The sequence below is a fragment of the Sinohyriopsis cumingii genome, chromosome 11, assembly GCF_028554795.1.
Source record: "Sinohyriopsis cumingii isolate HCF-2022 chromosome 11, ASM2855479v2, whole genome shotgun sequence".
Taxonomy (NCBI): domain Eukaryota; kingdom Metazoa; phylum Mollusca; class Bivalvia; order Unionida; family Unionidae; genus Sinohyriopsis; species Sinohyriopsis cumingii.
Genome location: NC_142971.1, coordinates 11,793,739 through 11,816,255, shown reverse-complemented (window position 1 = coordinate 11,816,255; position 22,517 = coordinate 11,793,739). Strand labels below are relative to the sequence as shown.

At 35.8% G+C, this 22,517-nt stretch overlaps 1 protein-coding gene across 2 annotated transcripts in view; it reads left to right on the top strand.

Annotated features, from left to right (window-relative positions):
- The first annotated feature begins 6,081 nt into the window (after positions 1–6,081).
- Positions 6,082–22,517, top strand: part of LOC149787612 (uncharacterized) — a 177,594-nt gene continuing 161,158 nt past the window's right edge. For both annotated transcript variants that reach the window (XM_089973781.1, XM_089973779.1), the window contains exon 1: positions 6,082–6,167. The gene's annotated coding sequence lies outside the window, so the exon portion shown is untranslated. The remainder of the gene's footprint in view (positions 6,168–22,517) is intronic.

The window sequence follows — 22,517 nt, the reverse complement described above, 5'->3', positions numbered from 1 at the left end:
AAACTCACCATTTACTATCCATACACACAGAGATGCCAAATTAAACACAAAATCTACTATCCACACACGCGGAGAAGTCAAATCAAACCCAAACTATACTATCCACCCACGGGGAGAAGCCAAATTAAACCCTAACTATACTATTCACACACACCGGGAAGCAAAAACAAAACCCAATTATACTATTAACACAAAAGGAAAGTTAAAGAACCACACACTCTACTATCCACAGAAACCTACGTGAGCGCTTACAAACCCCAATAATCTACTATCCACACACGGAGAAGCAGAAACATAAACATAATATACTATCCACACACGCTGAGAAGCCAAATCAAGCCATACAATCTACCATCCACACACGCCAAGAAGCAGAAACAAACCCACCATTTACAACCCACACACGCAGAGATGCCAAATCAAACCCCAAAATCTACCATCCACACACGGGAGAAGCTAAAAACATAACCACAATCTGCTATCTACACACGGAGAAGCAGAAACATAACCATAATATATTATTCACACACGCTGAGAAGCCAAAACATAACCACAATATACTATCCACAGACGAGAAGAAGCCAAATCAAACCTAAAATTTACCATTCATACACGTCAAGAAGCAGAAACAAACCCACAGTTTACTACCCACACACGCAGAGATGCCAAACCAAACCCCAAAATCTACCATCCACACACGGGAGAAGCTAAAAACATAACCACAATCTACTATCTACACACGGAAAAGCAGAAACATAACCATAATATACTATCCATACACGTGAAGGTTTAAAGAACCACTCTCTCTCCTATCTACATAAACGTACTTCAGCGCTTACAAAACCCAATAATCTATCATCCACACAAACGTACATGAGCGCTTACAAACACATAAAGACACACACACACACACATACACACACACACACCAGGAAAGGAGGGAGTGTTTATATAAATACTACTCCACATTCTCACATTGGCAAATTGAATAGTGTTTCTTTTCTAGAGTTTTTGGTTAGCCCTGAAAAGGGCTATTTTTTGGAATTCCACATACACCTGTAAGTGATGGTCCAATAGACTATATATTTGGTTTCCGCTCCATATCACCCTTACATGTTGAGGGATTTTGAACAAATAACACATAATACTAGTTCAAATGTAGCAAAAACTTGAGAGATTTTGCTTGCTTGTTGGAAACTTGATTGCTCCCAACTATTCAATTGTATTCGTCAGAATTTAAAAGATTAATGGAATGTTCGCTTCCCAAGCACATAATAATTTAATTCCAAGTGAAGGAAGCCATTTTTGGAAATCTTTTAATACAGGTGAATCGTGCTAAATTAGCGATATTTTAAGGCCGCGGGTTTTACGTTTTTCTTGTAATAAAATTAAGAATTGTATTTTTAAAATTTAAATATATATATTGTTTACATTTGGCCTAAACGTAAACATTGTCAATTGATCTCTGCTTCTGTGTATTGTCGGCCGATAATTACATGATAACCATTATAAACATTGGTGTATTTATAGGGATATAAGTTATACCCATGTATATTGATAACAGTTGAAATGATTCGCATTAAAATGCATGCCATTGTAAGCTTTTTAAAATCTTGCCTATCAAGAAAGGGTCATTGGTTCTATTCCCAATCGATATGATTTTTAAAAAATATATATATAATGCATAATACATGCCGATGCATATCTGAGATTTTTATTTGATGTAATATCATGACAAAACAGTTAGCATTATCGATTTTAAGAGTACCGGTGTGCAATTTTAAGATCGTATCAAAATGTCTTAAATGCACGTATATATAAACCGCAAGCGAAGGCGCGGTCACTTCAGAAACATACACGGCATATTAGGTCTAACAAGAATTACATCGCCACGCCTTTTTTGTCGCATCGCTTGAATCTTATTTTGTAATTTAAAATGGAGAATGTTTATGAAAATAAAATAATATGCATTTCCCAAAAATAATTTCAACAATACATTATAAACTAGGAAACGTTAGAACAAATTGCTTATCAATACTTCAAAACTTCAAAATTCGATTTGAAATAAATTAACAAAAGAGTGCCCTCACTGGGATTCGAACGCTTATACACATACAAAACATATATATATATATATATATATATATATATATATATATATATATATATATATATATATATATATATATATATATATGGTTTTCTTAAATAATACGCTGAACCGCCTAGGCAATTGATCCATCACAAACTTTAAACTGAACGTTAATTCTTATATATATATATATATATATATATATATATATATATATATATATATATATATATATATGTGTGTGTGTGTGTGTGTGTGTGTGTGTGTGTGTGTATAACCTACATTTTCATTTAATAAAATCCTAATTTTACCCGATTTACCTACAATAACAAATAGACAAAGTCGTTCATTAGTATGCATCTTTAAACCGACTGTAGATGGTTTATTCATTATGTACGGGTTCTTATTTACTGTTATAATTATCCTCAGGGACGTAGCTAGTATGTGATTGATGATTAGGCATGTTGAACGGCGAAGTCTCGAACTGCTAGAAGAGTGGGGTATGTGTGGGTACGGGGCAACATTGTTACAATCTAGAGGCTCTGAGATAGCATTTCATGCATCTTGTTGAGACTTTCTGAACCTTGGTGCTGTTTTAATACTGTAAAAATAAAAAGAAAACATCAAATTCTTATGAACAGAATTAGTAAAATCGAGTTTGCTAATATCTTGTTCGTGTTTTTGCTTCTAACGAATCCTCTTTTCCGTATGTATTGTATTATATAAATATAGATTTCATATCGGTTTCGTGAGTGAAACTTAAACCATTGAAAAAAATCGTCAAAATTCTGTGTAGGCAGCTGCCTTGTAGGCAGCTACGCTCCTGATCATCGCTAATATACTGTTCAGTTGTTTACCTGCCCTGTTGAACCTTGCGACTTTACCGAAGTGAAACATAGTCATTCATTTATCAATTTGTCCAAAGCAAAGTTCAGCTATTTTGAAAATGTTCCGCATTTTGAGACATTTTAAAAAAAAAGTATAACGGAGAGAATTACGATAGTGACAGATTAACAACATTCTATTGCACACAATTGTTTCCTTAAAAGAGAAAGAAAAAAATTAAGAAAGACACAGCTCAGTGAGTAATAAGTTGATTTCATTTTAGAAGTGGTTCAAAAATCAACGTTGAGTTTTGATAACAGAACATTTTACCCTAAGGTCATAATTTCACCTGAACGGGTCGTTATTTAACAGGACATTAAAAAAGGGTCAGTGTTTAACGTGAAATTTTGATCACGTTGAAAAGTTACCGACCGGGTCAGAATTCAACGAGGGTCAAAATGTGATACTATATCTGGGTCGTTATTTAACAGGACATTTTAAAAAGGGTCAGATTTTAACGTGAAATTTTGATCATGGTCGTTGAAAAATGACCCGGCGGGTCAGAATTCAACGAGGGTCAAAATTTAACACTACACCGGTAGTCTAAAATTATGATTTCTAACGAGTGCTATTCTAACTTTTTAGACTTCCCCGGTGATATAAACTAAATGTTCCGCTTCAGTTTGAGGAATCGATAGAAGAAGACGATAATATAGCTGGTCGAAAAAGACCTTAGTAGAAGAAATGCCTGACGTAAGTATAATATCATGTTCTGCTATGATATCATTGGAATATCAATTTTTACCTAATTCATGATCTTTTGGAAAGGTTTCACAAAAAGAGGAGGTGGGGGGGGGGGGGGGCGGTGGCTTATGCATATTAACGTAAACGAAAGAAATCAAGACAAAGTGACATTTACCTTTTTGTATATTCTTATTTAGGAATCCACAGGAATCTTGTTGCATATTCTACTTTCAAAACCATATAAAAAAAGACCCATATTTCAGAGTTTCTTGATGAATTATGTCGTGTACTGGAAATTCAAGATGACATTGATGAAGATAATTGACATACTATTGTCCACACACCAGAATAAGGTTGAAAGACAATGTTCTTATTCTATCGATATATATCTAGCTATTGACCCTCATACGTACCGACTTACCTATGTACTTCCCTGAACATTTGCTTTGGTTATGAAACACACACACACACACACACACACACACACACACAGAGTCTCTCTCTCTCTCTCTCTCTCTCTCTCAAATAATTGCTTTTGCTATAGTTTAATAACATAAGCAGAACAATTTTACATCCTTACAGTACAAGAAACCATATATACAAACCAACTTCTCCCAGTTTGAACAGTTTTGAACAATAACTCTTACCTTCAGTAACTTAGTAATTTAGTAAATTTTAACTTCGTTTCACATTGTGTTAACTTTAACAGCTACTAGGGCATGTTTTCATTCATGGAATGGTAAATAAAAAAATTGTGTAGCAAGCGAACTGACCTTGGGGGTAAAATGTCGGTCAGTGTATGCTATCAGAGTAGTAGAATGGTGTGTATTTCTGCCTTCGTCACGGGTAATCACGAAAAATGTTCACTTCGCGCGTTGGATAAGCCTAGGTCAGTATCAGTACATGTCCGAAATCTAGTAACTGGCACATGGTTATTTTATAAGAAACTTGTAAGACTGGGTTTTGCAACCATGGCTATTTCCTTAAAAATAAAATAGCATTCCTGGGGACTTTAATGGTGAGTTTAGTTTGTTTCTTATATATATATATATATATATATATATATATATATATATATATATATATATATATATATAAGTTTCGAATGTAGGAATTAGATATTCAGAAACACACACACACACGCGCGCGCGTGCGCGCTTCATATACTCTCTGCTGTTTGTAGATTCACATGGACCTCTTTTGTGAAACCTGTCCAGAAGTTTATGAATTGTAGAATATGATAGTCCAGTCATTTCAGATATATTTTTTTCTGCCACTAAAATCTTTTCGACTAACCAAATTAGTGTCGGCCTCCACCACCTGTCAATTCCTTTACCGTGAGGCGGATCGTTTTGTTTACGTCATCAGGAAATGGTGGGGTTGGGGTGGATCCACTGATTTCAAGAGTATAGTCAGTATGTTTATTGGCACACACATACAAAATAAAACCTGCATTATAAGGCTTATCCATACCGTGGGCATTTGAAATCATATTTGGTAAATGACTTTGACTTTTCTCACCTAGGTGGCTACTCCATTATGACTAAACTGTCGATAAAACCAAGAAACTAATTTATAGTTCAACACCGTCATTTCAACTGAAAAAGAAAGAAAAAAATTCACCAAGTTCGGACTTCTCTCTCTCTCTCTCTCTCTCTCTCGCGTTTCACAAAATTATTATTTGGTTTTGTTCATTGAATAAGGTACTTCCCATTGTTATGGTGGAAAAGCAAGCACTTTTTATCCTCTGTCACTGACAGTCAGCCTCTCGCTGGTCAGCATCAGTTTATTCTGACTTTATTTTCTTTTGTATGATGATTTATGTTTGTAATGGTTGATAGAGACTACTAGAAGCGTTGTAGAGATTAGCGACGGAATCGTTGATGAAATTCTGATTTTATTATGTGTGGCATACAAAATATCAAATCATAATCTAATCATTCACGTTTTGTCGTTGTTTTTTGTGTGCCTTGAAATGGAAAAGACACACACCGCCACACACACACACACACACACACACAAACAAAAGCACCGAAAGTTGTTTGCTTAGTAGCAATAAGAGAAATCCGTTCATTTACTAGAAATGGACTCGTCAGGAAAGTAACATAGGACAACTCTTGCACACTTTAGAGGGTTTTTACTACATATTATATCCCCCTTTTGCACCTGTAAAATTTGTTTGCACCATAGAGGGCGCTAATCAACATGCAAAGCTATTCTGTTTTTATCTAGTCGAATAGTTTAAACACATTTATAATTTTGAAACAAAATATTTTATTTTTATAGTTGCATTCAGCAGCCGAAATAAAAATAAAATTATGATACAACTTAATTTTATGTTATATTTAATATATGGTTTTTCACTAATAAATGCAACAGCAAACAAAATGTACCACATCAGTAACTAGAAGAGCGCCGTTAGTAAATTTGTGTGTAACACGAACTCGCTGGGTGAACCATTCTATGGAGTTTATTTACACCGGACATATATATTTATTTACATTTGGTAAGTATATTTTTGCAACACGGTATGAAAGCTTAACTATCATTGATGTAATGGAAATCTGAACATTATTCCAATGCAGAAATTTTGACAAGTGACCGTGTCGCTTCAAAACTTGTCAGGGTCGAGTGGCCACCAACATATCTCGTTTTTCACTTTTGGTTGATTAAGGGACGTTTTTCATGATGAAATAGTGAACGTGACTTGTGTGAATTTCAGTTACTACATCAAACGTATGTATAAAGGAAAAATATTGAGCATGTTTTTTATAATCTTGTTGGAATGTTCCATATCACACCTGAATCTTGGGTGCCTAAACAATAATGGCCGCGCCGTGTAAACTGGGTCGGTTTTTGAATCGGAATTTATAGGTGCGACAGCTGCTCATGTGTGTACATTTGAACCTATCACTACTTACTGTGAAATATAAATAAGACGTGACGCATGGTTTTTATTGAAACTGTATTTGGTGTTTTTTTGTTTTGGGGTTGTGTCTAATGAAAAATTGTGTATACCAGCCGATCAGCACTTTATGCAGGTGATCAAACAAAAATGAGTTAAACTCCAGGATGGCATGGGGTCTCCGCACTCTAGACATTTGTACAACCAATAATTTTGGAGCCAACGTCAGTCACAAGCGAAACACAGTCGACACTTTTCGACAGTTATGTTTTGGATACAAGTTTTTATGTACATACATGTCCAAAATCCCATCATAAGAATCTCTTCATGTTTGTACGAATCATTATAAAGCTTAAATAGTTTCATTAGGCTACATGCTTCCTTACTCGTTTTGGCCAAGGCCAGTCTTAAAAAACATGTGACAAGATTTTTATTTAAGTTTTCGTCAGTTGATATAAATTTTCTAAGCCACTTGATGGAATTTGTTTCTACTTTATGTCAAATCATTATAAAACTTGGACTTCATTTTGTGACATGCATACTGAATCACACAGTTTACATCATAGGTAGGGTTATGGGTAATTTGGACTGCTACATACACCAAAGTGGGTGGACAATAATGGTTATATTATTTGCTTAAGATCCTATTTGTTTGTAGCTCCCTATTGATTTGAAAAATGAAAATTAAGGATGTAAACAAATACACGAATAGTCATTTCGTGCTGTTAACTTAGAATTTCTTACTTCTTACTTGACCATCCCCAGGTTGCCCCCAACACCGTCATCTTGTTTGCATTTCACACCAACATGAAGTTGTTGCGGATAACCAAAACGCTCACTGTCCTTTTATGATTTCTAGATTTGGTTAGAAATTAAAGTTGATATTTGAAATGACTAAGTTTTGTTCATTTGTTTGTATTCTTACAAACAAAGGGGAAGGTAGGTGAATACTATAGGCTGCTTCCCCTCATGCATGCAGTGGTCTTGTTTTTTAAACAGTCTTGGTCAGGGTTCTCCATAGGATTTTGAAAGTTGCAGCCCATCCATGATTCCTACTTGGGGTAAAAGTTGCTATCTCTGTCCAAAAGCTAGGAGCCCCAGTAATGATTGTTTTGTTTCATGCATTAATTCAGAACATGTTTATATTATTGTGTCAGCATCAGATTGCTAATGCTTATTCATGATGAAATATTTACTAATAAATGAAAGAAAAATTAAGGCAGTTGATAACCATGATAAATTGTGATTGTTTGTGATGTTATAACTTCTCCTTGTCTTTTCCATTTAATTTTTTTGAGGCAATATGGAATCAAGGAAGAAATTAGACTTCCCTTTCTATATTAATATATTTGGTTAGCTTAATTCCATTTCAACTCAATATAATTTCCAAGACATTGGAAAAAAGAACGTTATGACCATATTCCATTCACTTTTTTCATTTCGTCTTTAACCCTTTACCTCATACAAGCGTCTTTGGACACCTCTACTCCATTCGCATGGAAGCGCCTTTTGACACCTTTACTCCATTCGCATGGAAGTGGCTTTTGACACCTGCTGTAAACATAAGCCATTTTCAGCTGGTTTTCGTAGCACCACCTTCGGGGACCCCCCCCCCCCTTAGATACTACATTCATTTCTGCAAATGACAATTACGTCAGATCATGTGGTCGATGTTTATGCCACTGGTCAGTATCTTCTATTTAAAGTAACTGGGTTGTAATCTCCACTCCAAAATGGTGGTCATGGATTTCATTCAGTACATACGAAGTTTTCATGATCAGAATCACAACTATGAAAGATTCAATAACTTAGGTAAAGGCTCTGATATAGTTGTAGGCAGCAATTAGTTTTTATAAATTATCAAATTCAGATGACTTAGTGGTGTAGACGCAGACGAAAAACATGTAAATTTCGAGTATGAGAAGTGGCAGCTACGGTTGGTCACGTGGCCTCACTGACATGACGGTGAACGACTTCTCTCAAGACTTTAAAGCACATAAAAATTCTTCCATGAAAAATAATTACACAGCTATAACAATCTGACTTTACTCTTAAATTTTTCCACATATAATAGATGTGTACCAAAAATGTAAAATGGTGAAAATTGCTGTTAAACGTAACATACACTACATTGCTTAACAGTTCACAGGCAGGCCTATGTGTATGGGGTCGACAAGGTAACAGGTGTTCTATTTATAGCGCGCTGCGCTTTGTAACTATGCTCTATGAGGTAAAGGGTTAAACAAACATTTGCTTTTATTACACAAACTTTTTACAAATTTCTCCAAGCATGTTTACGATCAAAATCCTTAAGTTTTTGGGTTGCCATTGCATTTTTCCTTCTGTGTTTAAAGCTAATAATGTTCCAATGCCTTCTCAGTTTTTGGCCTTTTCTTCAGTTTATTCTACAAATCTCATGGTCTCTTAGGTGTTCTGTTTTTGTTTGCCAGAACTAGATACTTATTTCCATCTGCAGCCTTGTGCTTGGCACCAAAGAAAGTGTCTCCTATTCCGCTAAAATGGAACCTATGTGTGTGATATTTAGATTTTTAATGTAGCTTTAACAATTTTCCAGTCATATTGCTATGATGTGTGCATTGTGGTAGTTTAAAGTGATGTCATGCACTGGGGTATCATGCCACAGACATGTAGCATGATGTCCCACCCAAACACGTTATCCTGATACCAGGCCAACCAGTCCTAACACTAACCTCTTAATGCTGAGTGCCTAGTGAGGCAGCTGTTAGTACCTTTTATAGAAGTCTTTGGTATGACTCGGCCAGGATTCAAACCCATGACCTCCCACATCCAGAGCGGATGCTCTTACCACTAGACCACTGGAGCAGTCAGGAACCTATGTGGCTTCACCTAATCCCATTATAATTGCTTGAACTTTGATGGCTTCCACTCTACATCATGAGCAATACTCATTTTGAAGAAACAGAATTGATTTAGAAAATTTGGCAGACAAAAAAACTTGCATAGAGAGGACTGAGGTGTCGTAATTTTCATTTGCACAAAAATGAAAGTATGCAAACCTTTATGCAGAGTTTGGTGTCCTAGAGAACCCACTTGGTTCTATGAGGTTCTTTCCCCCCCCCATTTCCTCCTTGTTTTTACCAGTGGGTAGACAATCTTGGTTCACTTTGGTTATACCCCATCCCCTTCCATATTTAACCCTTTTACCTATTGGCCTACCAAACAGTTATACATTACATTGCATACACATAGTTCACAGTTATGATAGCTTTGTCAAATTTTATTTCTATTGTCAGTAATGGATGCAGGCATATTCCGATTTGTATAAATTTATTCTGTCTGACAGGTCATCAGCAAAGCATGCAATCAACCATGTAGTTATTTTGATTATTCTGCCTTGTTATCCCAGGGATAGCGCTTAATTGGCATTATTTGTTGCTTGAAATAAGTGCCTTTGATTATGCATTCTTGGGCTATTGTCATCAGAAGGCAGGTCAGACAAACTTTGCTGTGTATCTGCAAGTTTATGGCAGGCTGTAGTTAACAGGACATTGATTACGAATCAAGGCCCCTTAGATATATGCTTTTGCAAGCATGACAAAATTCATTCCAAATGAATATAAATCCTACTTGGTCACAGGTTTAGGCCTTATCCCTGGGGGTAGATAGTAAAGAGCAGCTGTGGTGACCACAGTTCTCCATCAGGCTTCTCTGGATTTTCAAAAGACTGCACACTCAGTCTAAAACATTTTATCTTTTATGTGTCTTTTTTATGTATAATTAAAACATTTGGATTTTAAATATTTGCACTAACCATAACTATCAAGGAAAGGTCACAAAATGTATAGTTTTGCATGTACAAGTTGATAAGCAGAACTTCATGTTCATTCTAGGAATGGAATTTTGTTTTTGTGGTTTTAATGGTACTTTAACATGCTGTGGAAATGGGATCTAAGTGCCTTTCCTATGGACACACAATGGTAGCTGACCTTGGCTGGCCTGAGTGGATATTGGATACATGCCCCTTGGATTACAAATGTAATGCTCTATGGCAGGGGTGCACATTACATGGGCCAGATCTGGTCCACAAACGTGTTCTATCTGGACCTCAGGGCAAATTAAAACAACACAGAAATCTGGCCTGTGAACAGTAGTAATATTAAAGAAATTAGTGTTTGCGGCCCTCGAGTGGTCTTAGAAAATGCAATCTGGCCCTTGCTTTGGCTGAAAAAGGTTGTACACCCTTGTTCTAGAGACTATACTACCATGGCTGGCTTCCTCCAGGAATGGAAAATATGTGGCTCAATGGCCCATACCAGGTCAAACAGGGGGGTCATTTAAAAAAAATATGGGTGCCTCAAAGGTCATTACCTGTTTCTACTTAACTGAGTAAAATTCAAACATGTCATCATTAATCTCAGGAATTTCCTTTGATCTCAGGGCCTGAGTCTGATGCATTAATCAGTGGACAGGATGCATTTGTTTTTACCCCCTCATGTTCCCCTGATGCAGCATAGTTTGATAGGGTTCACTTTCAATTTTTTTTATTATATCATAAATATTTACTCCATCAAAGGGCTTTTTTTCTCCCTCAGATTGATGTCTTTGCAGGTGTCTAATAAAACCATAATTATAAATATTAGCAGTTTAACGCCTAATTGCATGGCATGTGATTACATCACTCCCTCGATAACTTGCACCCTGATAACTCGTGAACCCGCTTACAATGTGGGCACAGGCGTGGATCCCATTTTTAAACCAGAAAATGTGCCAAAAATTGATCTATATTTGTTGAACTTGAAGAAAATCATGATCAAAATTGTTAACGGAAATTTTGATTATCGTGCGTTTTATTGTTGAAAACAGTAGATAGGACTTGGAAATTTTAATCAACACTGAAATATGAAATTTAAAAATAGGTCATACTGTTTTTTACATTTTCTTTCCAAATGACATTCCAAATACACTGCAATTAATATGTAAGGAAATTTTGATCAATGAAAATATCACTTATGCCAAGTGGAGGTAGTACTTTAATAAATAAATACAAATTAAATAATTTTTTATCAATTGAAATTTGTGTTCTAATTCTATCTTTTAGTTCCTTTTAAGTGTAATCATCATAAATGCAATGTGTTCTCTTGTAATTAAATGTAAAATACGTCAATCTACCGTAACAGCTATGTCCATGAGCGTTTCTCTGAGAACCTAATTAAGTGCGGCCATGTTTTGATAACCGACTTCCAAAGTATTTGTTGTTTTGTTGGACTGAATTAAAAACTGGCCTCCTTTGTATTATCACATTAATTATGTCTTTTAATCAAATAAAGGAGGTGGAATAAAAGAAAATCACACAGACTTAATATCTAGCAGCCCCAGTCGTATGTCGGGTAACTCACTTTATTTGATCAATCGAACACTTATAAATGTTATTGTGTATTAATTCACGACATCAATATTATATTAATTGAGCAATACAAAAATGAAGTTTCAACGTAGACGAAATTGTCTCACAAAATAAATGTAGAGTGTTTTTGAACAAAAAGGAATCTTGTTTGGTGGTGCATCAACAGTTAGTCTAGTTCCCTGCTCTGTGGATTCTTGATTTGGCAGGATAATATTAAACATCACTATGGGAACCAGACTCATCAAGAAAACAAAAAGCAGTGACGTAATATACAGATTTTCTACACGTACACATGATGGTTGTTGAAACCAGTTGGAACGCTTTTTCATATGTTGGACATTTTGAAAATAAATGTTATTTAAACAGAATAATGAACAACTTCATTAGAAAAAGCATGTTATTAAAAATCATTATTAACGTGATTGTAAAATGAGGATTCAGTCAATCAAAAGCCCAGTTCCCTAACGCAGCTTCCCCCCAATGGTTTTCTCGATGTCAAAGCGATTTTTTTCAATCTTTGAAGGTCCCTCTATAACTCACGCCTCGCTTATACTGTGGTCTATGTTTGTGGACCTCATTGTGCGTGAGTTATCGAGGGAGAGGTGTATCATGGACTGGTGTCAAGTTATGTGGTTTCCTATAGATCAGATAAATCTTTATTCATGTCGTGTTTTTTCAGTTGTAAAAATTTAACTTGTAGGATTGCTTATATCATAGAAAATGAGTAACTCGTGAAAGCGTGTTTCAACGTAAAGGAAACAGCTGTTAAGGACTAGCTGAAATGTTATCTGGAAGAATGCAATTTGGTCGAAACAATGAATAAAGCAAAACCTGCATCTATGTTTGGGAATAAGTAAGGATTTAAGTGACGTTATGCACACTCTGCACCGTGTAAGTACTGTACATTATAGTTTAGCATGGTCTCCCTGGTAAACTCAACCGGCCCACGAATTATGAAGTCTGTATTTACCTTTCTTTAACTTTGCGTTGGAGAAATCAGAAAATATGCACATGCAAAATAATAACAAAATCAATGATATACTTTATAACAATTTAATAATTGTTGGGTCACCGAAAGTTACTTTTTTTTTACATGCCTATGTCTTAGGACATTGAAAAAATTATTGCCTCGTGTCCCAAGAGTTACAGCCATTAAAGTAGTCAACAAAAAAGACCTAAAATCTGTCAAGTTTAAACATTGGCCCGCGGATAAGGCACCCCTTCTTCCAGGCCTTTATTTTTTTCTAAATTCGGCTTGTACGCGAGTATATACGGTAAATGAATTTGTCATTTCTTCATGTCATGATTCTGGCATTTATTACACTTAAATACCCTGACCTGACAGACTCTGTATGTCTGTCTTCCCAGTTCTTTTTTCTGCTCAGCATAACACATATATTTAATCAAGGCATCAACCTTTTGCAACAGAATTCTGTTGACAACATTGTGGGTACAGACTGAGTTTTCTTTGATCCTCTCTCAGTCCCTCCGGTAGAGATGTATGTGATCAAGATGGATGTTGGCAAGGATGAAAACATCAAACATCTGGTTCCAGTCCAGTAACATGTTACAGAATTAAATGAAATGAGAGGAAAATTCAAGCGTGCAAGTTTTACTATTTTTTTTTATTGGGATATTTCAAAATAAAAATTTGTTTGGACACCAGTTAACTTGGGATTGCCCGGCATCCCTAATTAATATAGTAGAATCATCTCACTGACCAAAGCAGTTGGGTGGAAAAATCTGATGTCTAATGGTGGCTTGTGTTATGGTTGGGATGCTGCTGCCATGGCTATATGCTTGGTTAAAACTTCTGTGATTATTTGGTCATTTGTACATGCAGAAACAGCATAAGGTAAGAGAAAGGGCTTAAGCTGAACTGAGTTGACTGTTTTTAGTAGCCTGGCTGATTGAAGTGGAGTCTCACTTCAGATGGCTTATTGTTTCTCAATTGTTCCGGTTTCACACAGGTTGAAGTGCAGGAGACTTGTGGCATATTGACAGAAAGAGCTGACTGGGGAAAGGAAGGTTAATGAAGAAACTCCAACAGAAGTGGCTTTGTTCATAGTTTATTTTTTACAAATGTTGCATGCTGCCTCATGGTGAGGTATTCTGCTCTCTGCTAACTCTTATCATTTTATTTCTTATCTCCATGTTTTAATGTGGGGTATATTGATATCCTCCATTTGTCCACCATCCATCAGTTTGTAAATTGTAGTACCACCTAAACCTTTGGGTGGAAAAAAAATCCATCAATCATGGTAGATACTGTGGGTAACTCCAAGACAACCATCATTTGCATATGTATGCAAACGTTAAGCATGGCTTCCCAATTATGAACCTCAGCTATTTTTATGTGTTCAATAGGGATGAAGATAAACACCAACTCTGTCATGTATAACTCCTAAAGTGTGAACTTGAACTTGAGTGGTACCCTGCCTGTGTTCACTAACAGTGGAATACATTCTTGTTGAATACTTTGACTTTGCCCATCAAGACAAGTTTTTCTGTGTTTTTTATGATGACTAACGTTTGAGAAAATCTACACATTGACCTCTTCTTTAAGGATTTTGTAATTATCACCTCTACATTATTTGTTTTATTAAACATCTATTGACATTTTATATCTTTACCTTTTATCTTTTACCATGTTCTAATACATATCTAGGTTTATTTTGAGGGGTTTATCTTCCTGAGGTTTTTTTTTTAGTACATTACATTTTACATTTTTAGAACTTAACCAATGAGCACCATATTGCCAATATTGTTGTTAACATGTTGTTAAACCCAATGCATGTACATACATACATAACCCTTTAGTATAGTGATATTGTAATTTGTTGTTCTTGTGAAATGTTTTGTATTGATTGTTTTGAAGGTTGTATCAACCTAAGCCATGTTTAACATTCATCTCCTGAACTTGGCCTGTTACCTCAAGACTGGGACAAACAAGGGCAAAGCACTCACTGTTGTTTTGATTGTTCTGTTTGTTTCAGTTAACAACAAACACATCAGGCTTATCAATTGAAAGAAAAATGCACACCCATATATATAAATGGGGTTAGGTATATGTACCTTGGGTTTTGCAGCAAGTAAACACCATGCTAATGGTGGTTATTAATATAAGATTCTTGATCTGCAGTTGATGACTGTGTACTTTCAAATCATTACATTCACTCTGAGCTTTATCTCTGTCACAGCCAGCTTTGCTTGAAAGTTCTTAAATATACTACACCACATCTGTCACAGCCAGCATTGATTGATAGTTCATAAAAATGCTACACTACATCTGTGTCACAGCCAGCATGCTACACATCTGTGTCACAACCAGCTTTGCTTAAAAGTTCTTAAAAATACTCAGTGAAGTAATTCGAGCTGCTCACTTTATACTATTACGCTCAGGATTAGGCCAGTTTATGCTGTGTGATATTTTTTTCAAAATTGTTTAGAGTGAACCTGTAGTAACTGCATGAATTTGACTGATCAGAACTTCAGTATTATTTTGCTCTTCGGAGGTTCAGGATGATCAAAAACCAAATAATTTTAGTTAAGTAGAGAATTTTGGGAAGAAAATGACTTGTAATCTCAGGCTTTGAATTTAACATATTTCTGAATTGTAGCTAGAATATCTTGTTGACTGAGAAATTTACTTGTCCTGCCGAGTCTTCACTAGGCCTCCCCTTTAAATTTTTGACTGGCAGCTACAGGAAATTTAGGAGCCATTGGAATTTTTAAATTATAAAACTTCATTTGTATTCCGACAGGAAATTTATTACTCTCGGTCATGTGGACTTGCATTATTATTATGATCTGAATTTTTGTAGAAATTTGTGACTTCAGCAACATCACATAATTTAGCTTTTGATGGTTTTTGCTGATTTTAACAGCAATATTGTACATTGGTGCTATATCATGCAGAGGAAAGCTAGTGCCTTTCTGAAGGACACTTGGAGGTAGCTGACCTGGGTGGGTTTTGAACCTGTAATCCTTGGATTACAAATCTAATGCTTTTAAGATGATCTACCACAGCTGACTTACATATGGATACCTAGGGAAGACATAATGATGCAGTAAGCATCAAACAAAAACATCAGTGAGCAGTTATTAAAAATTATGTAAGAAAGCTTTTAACTGACCTGCAGCCACCGTGTAAGACATCATGTATTAGAGATGATTATTTGGTTGTTTGGGGATATGGGTAGTGGATTTGTGACACAAATGTCTAAGATTGATCATCTCTGACAGTATTCTAATAGAGCAGGTCATCAGAGTCATCCAGTAGAAACATCTCATCTTTGTCAGTGTTTCCCTTTATGCACATATGTATGTGCTGTAGCTCAGCTTCTGTTTGGGTGGCTAGAGCAGCATCGTCTGCGAAAAGCATGTCCCTTATGGTTGCTTCATATACTTTGCTCTTTGCCCTCAGTCATGCCAGGTTGAACAGTCTGCTGTCTGATCGCATGTGCAGGTGGATCCTTCTGTGGACGTCCCAAAGGCATGCTTGAGCAGGACAGCAAAGAAGATGCAGAAGAGCATGGGGGCAAGGATGCAGCCATGTTTCACTCCACTGCGGATGTCAGAGGGGTTGGATGTTGAGCCATCATTACTGCACTGTGCCTTTCATGACATTGTGGAAGGACTGGATCATGCTTAGCAGATTTGGAGGGCATCCAATCTTTGCAAGGATTGTGAAGAGTCCGTCTGTGCTGACCAGTTTGAACTTCTTGGTGAGGTTATAAAGGCCAGGAAGAGGGGTCTGTGTTGTTCTCTGCATTTCTCCTGCAGTCGAATGTGGACCTCTCTGCGTGGAACCCACACTGTGACTCTGGATACACTCTGTCAGCAAGTGTCTGCAGTCTGTTCAGGATGATGCTTGCGAAGACTTTACCCCACGATGCTGAGAAGGGATAATGTCCTGTAGTTGTTACATTCCTATCTGTCACCTTTGTTATTGTACAGGATTATGATGTTGGCGTCTCATGTCCTGAGGCACTCATCCCATCACTGGCAGAGGAGGTTGTGCAGGTGTGTGAGCAGCATGCGGCAGCGGCACATAATGACTTTTGCTTGGAGCTCTCGATCATGCAATTTCCATTGAACTCATAAAGATGTCATCCAGATGTTTGATGTCAGTGCTTGTTGCACTAGAAAGTGATCACCAGATTAAAACAGCTTGGACTAAGAATCATAAGTGAAGAAAGTGAAAGAAGCAGAAAACAGAAGAGTAAATGTGGCTATGACTTTAATGAAAAACAGAGAAAATAATTCAATTGACTGGAATTTGACACACTCATTAGGATTACTGGTGTGACTTCTGGTCACATGATTGCAAAGACTGCAAAAGTGAATAATCCTTTTGTGACCTGGTTTAAGATTTTTTAAAAATCTGCCCTTGTTCGCCACAAGATTTCTGGAAAACATATTATCACCCAAGACATTCTTTCGCAACAAAGAAATCAGTAAACATACTGAGACATGTGTTATTTGGATTACGAAGTCAGGGTGTCATTGCAGATTTTGTTGGTTTTTTACTTGCTGCAATAAAAGAAAGATCTTCAAGTTCATGTGTGACTTATTAGAAAGAAGATTAATCATTAGCCTGTTTGATTTTTGGATAAATATGTTTTAGGACAATGTATAATGAAACCAAGTATAGTACACATTTTATGATAGCAAATTAACTGCTGTTTGGTTAAAATGATTTATTTGGCTTTTTGTATTGGCTTGTATGTAATGTGTTGGTCTATAATATTGCTGCAAAATGATTATAAGGAGACTGTTAAAAGTACAGCTTTAAACTAAAAGAAAAATGAACTAATAAAATCGTTCTTGGAATGAAAAATGCCAATTAAAGTGCGTGAAATAATGTATAAAAATATATTATCATTTTTGGAAGTGATCGTTTATAAATTTGAATATAATATGATCATAGATTGTTTCCTGAAATTTTCAATACATGTACTTGTATTTTTCACGTGCCAGGATTTTTTAAAAATTAAGTATGAGAAATAGTGTGTAAAACGTTTATTATCATTTTGGGGAAGAGTTCACTATGAATTTTAATATAATACGATTGTAGCATAGCTAATGAAATTTAACAATTTCAGCAGGTTCTTGAGGTGTCATGTCAAAATAAACATCGGAAATATTACTTATTACTGATCCATGAGGAAAGCCAGTAATTCGTCATTGTGATTGTCTTCAATTAATTCTGTATACAGTCGTAGCTCAAACAATAGCCAACATGTGTTTCTTCTTTAACCCTTTACCTCATGCAAGCGTCTTTAGATGCCTCTATTCCATTCGCATGGAAGCGCCTTTTGACGCCTCTGTTCCATTCACATGGAAGTGCCTTTTGATGCCTGCTGTAAACATCAGCCATTTTAAGCTGGTTTTTGAAGCGCCACCTTCGGGGAAATCCCCCCTATTAGATACTACATTCATTTCTGCGAATGACAATTACGTCAGATCACATGGTCACTGTTTATGCACTGGTCGATATCTGCTATTTAAAGTAACTGGGTCGTAATTGCCACTCTCCAAAATGGTGGTCGTGGATTTCATTCAGTACTTACGAAGTTTTCACGATTAGAATCACAACTATGTAAGATTCAATAACTTAGGTAAAGGCTCTGATATTGATGTAGGCAGCAATTAGTTTTTATAAATTATCAAATTCAGATGACTTAGTGATGTAGACGCAGACGAAAAACTTGTAAATTTCGAGTATGGGAAATGGCAGCTATGGTTGGTCACGTGGCCTCACTGACATGATAGTGAACGAGTTCTCTCAAGATTTTAAAGCACATAAAAAATTCTTCTGTGAAAAATAATTACACAGCTATAACAATCGAACTTTACTCTTAAATTTTTCCACATATAATAGATGTGTACCAAAAATGTAAAATGGTTAAAATTGCTGTTAAACGTAACATACACTATATTGCTTAACAGTTCACAGGCAGGTCTATGCATATGTGGTCGACTAGGTAACAGGTGTTCTATTTATAGTGCGCTGCACTTTGTTACTATGCTTTATGAGGTAAAGGGTTAAATGCGCCAAACAGCAGACGAGGCGATGGTTGATAAAAGATTCTCACAATTTAATAAACACCAAAAGACGAAAGCTGGCAACATATTTGCTGGGCTTGGTAGTGTTATTAGACGCAATCAGTTGACCAGTAAATAATGTCTGCTATATTAGCTGGAAATTGATAGGGTATGAAATTGTACATGTGTTCGGCTTAAAATATTTTATAAAAGTGACTTGTGACCATTGAAGGCGTACTGCACTTAGTTCTCGGGTTTTACATGTGTATGGTGTTTGCTTATGAACTCGTTATAAATTTCCTGTTTTTTTATAAAAATATTTTACTGTTATGGAAAAGCAAGTTCACAAACGCAAGTAGTTCTCTGCACTTTGTGCATTGATTAGTATAGTAGTTATCACGTTTCTTTCAATATTCACAAAATCTGAAGTAAAAGTTATATGCATGCTGAAAGCATGTGTTGATTGTTAATTATTCTTGTTGTAGTCGTTCAAACGATTAGGCGTACATGCGTTAATTATTGGAAATGTACAATGAATAAATGGATCGCTCCAATGGCCTAGTGGTTAGAGTATCCGTCTCGGATGTGGGAGGTTGCGGGTTCGATCCCCGGTAGAGTCATACCAAAGACTTACAAAAATGATACTAACAGCTGCCTTGCTAGGCACTCGGCATTAAGAGGTTAGTGTTATGACTGGTTGGCCTGGTGTCAGGATAATGTGACTGGCTGGGACATGATGCTACATGTCTGCGTTATGATGCCTTCATGCTAGACATCACTATAAACTGTCACACTGCAGACATCATAGCGATATGACTGAAACATTGTTGAAGCTACATTTAAAATCCAAATCACACACACACAATGAATAAATGTACACGAAAATACATACGAGAAAATTTCAGCAGTATGAAATTTGTACAGATGCTGTTTATAGACCCTGGAAAGTAATGAACCATACATGTGCTTCGTGTTTGTTAACCTAATTTTGCTGTTAAGTTTTCCCATTGAATTCAGATACATAATAATCTGTGACAGAATTATTGAATAGTTTAAATATGTATGCAATATTGGCAGTGGAATTACATGTATTATGGATTAATTGCAAGCCCCGATGGTATGATATCTGATGGCAAGTAAATGGTGTTAATACTCTGTTCATACTATATATTAGATGTTGAATCCAGACACAATGATGTGGGACAAAATTAATAAATTTGTAAATCTGTGTGCAATTTTTCAATGGAATTACGAGGAACTGCATGCCACGACGGCATGATAGTAAATGGTGTTGATACCCTATTTATCATATACATTAGACATGAATACACATATATGTGCCAATGAGATGTTCTCTGAAAAAAGTAAACTACTGTAAAAGCCTGCATTAACACAATCCCTCTATTAATGTAATCCAATTTTTTGGACCCAAAATATTGCGTTATAGCGGTGTTTCATTATACATGTATCTGGTGGTATGGCCACTGGCTTAGGTTACATGCTAGACAGCCTATCACATGGTAAATAAATCGGTGTTGAAACAAGCTGTTTTACATTTGGAAATTATGCATGGGTTTTTTAATGTTAAAGTCCAGGTCTTCTGCCTTGAATTCCAGTCATAAATAATTTCCTTAAAATGAGACATTTATTTTTGCTTGAAATAATTTATGGCATTATGTATGCGTTGTGTCACCAATATCAATATGATAAGCATGTTAGTACTCATTCACTGTGAAATATTTAGTGTCATAAAACAAATTAGGAACAGTGGTAACTGTTGAATTTCATGTGCAGTTTAAAAAAAAATGGAAGAACTTAAAATGTAATTTCTGTATTCTTTAGCATACTTATATTTAAAATAAATAAATTTGTCAAGTCACAGATGATGATATTGCATTCACATTTTTTTTGTTTCATCTTGAAGCAACAGAGCATACTACTACACACTTTTTTTCTTGAGCAAACTTTTAAAAAATAAATAAATTTTGTTGCTTTTTTTATTGTAATAGTTAAGTTCGCTAGTAGTTCTTCTTTGCTTTGTCTTATGTGCTTGAACAGCAGGTAAATGATCCTTGGAGGCCTTATGCCAAGTGAACGCAAAATTTAGAAAAACATTGGCTCATTGGGCATGTATGGGGCCAGTCAAAGATGAACTCATGTTTTACTGTAGCTGCTATTTGTTCTTTGCAAATTGGTGTCAGTTTGGTATCCTTTGGAATTTTGCCAGATCAGTGCTTGAAAACAAGTGTCTTTCTAAATGGTACTTGAAAAAATATTCTGACATATTACAAGGTTTAGGTCTGCAGATTTCAAGTAAGTCTTGAGTTCTTTACTCAAAATGCTGAGTCAAGTTTATGATGGAGAAGTCTTAGAGTCTTAGTGATTTATCATATCTGCTTGTGACAAGTAAAATCCCACTTTTGTGATAGCTGCTAACATTGAATTGAAAGACCCAGTATAAATTAGTTACTCTGTGGATATTGTGGGACCCCTTCCCCGAACCAAGAATTCAGTTCTGTACCCATGAAAATTTATTTTGTAGTGCATGTTTCTGCTAGCCATACATTTTAAAACCAAACTGAAATTAATGCTCTGGTAATTTCCCTAAGAATTCAGTACTGTACGTGTGAAATGCACATACCACAAAAATGTATGCTCAGAAACAGAAAAAGTTGACTGTCCATGAATAGAAACATTTTCATATGACATGTACTTCCTTGACCATGGTGAACATTAGCTATGATATTGTACCTTTGTCCTGTTGACATCAGAGGTAGGGGTATTAATATTAGTACTAGGTTAGTATAAACTTTGACATCACATCTTTGCTTTATAAAAACTATTTAAACAGTTAAATTGTTTACTGCATAACAGGATCTCTATTTTGCTGGAAATTTAATTTTGGATCTTGTCTACATTACTGTGTTGAAACATCTTTTTTTGTGAATCTAGATTAACTTGTCAGTGTTTCAGACTTAGATGGTAGCCCAGGGTGTGGCTTATCTCAAAGTCAGATGGTAGCCCAGTGTGTGACTTGATTCAGAATTAGTATATTAGCCCAGGGTGTGACATGTTTAAAAAAGGTTAGATCATAGCCCAGTGGACATCTGGGAAATCACCTGATATCTCAGCATAAATTCAACAGCAGTTTTTCCAGGAATTGCAAAGAGACTGAATTCCTTCTCCAGCATTTTTGTAAGGTGGATTTTCAGTTTTATGGAGGGCAATTTCTTTTTATGAGAACATTTTCTGTAAATAAAACCCCTTATAGTATGCTTTTAACAAACGTGTGTGATAAATAACTTTTAATAAATAATAGTAACCACTATCTTGTATTATGAGAAGGGAAGTAACAGCATGTAAAAGCAGTGACAGCACCACTGAATATAAAAAATGTATGGCAACCATTGTACATCCTTCCAGGCCAAGTACTGTTGGTTGGTTGGTTGGTATGTGTATGTAGCAGGACTTGGTAAAACGCTTTAAATGACCAGATAATGAAAGCATATCATTGC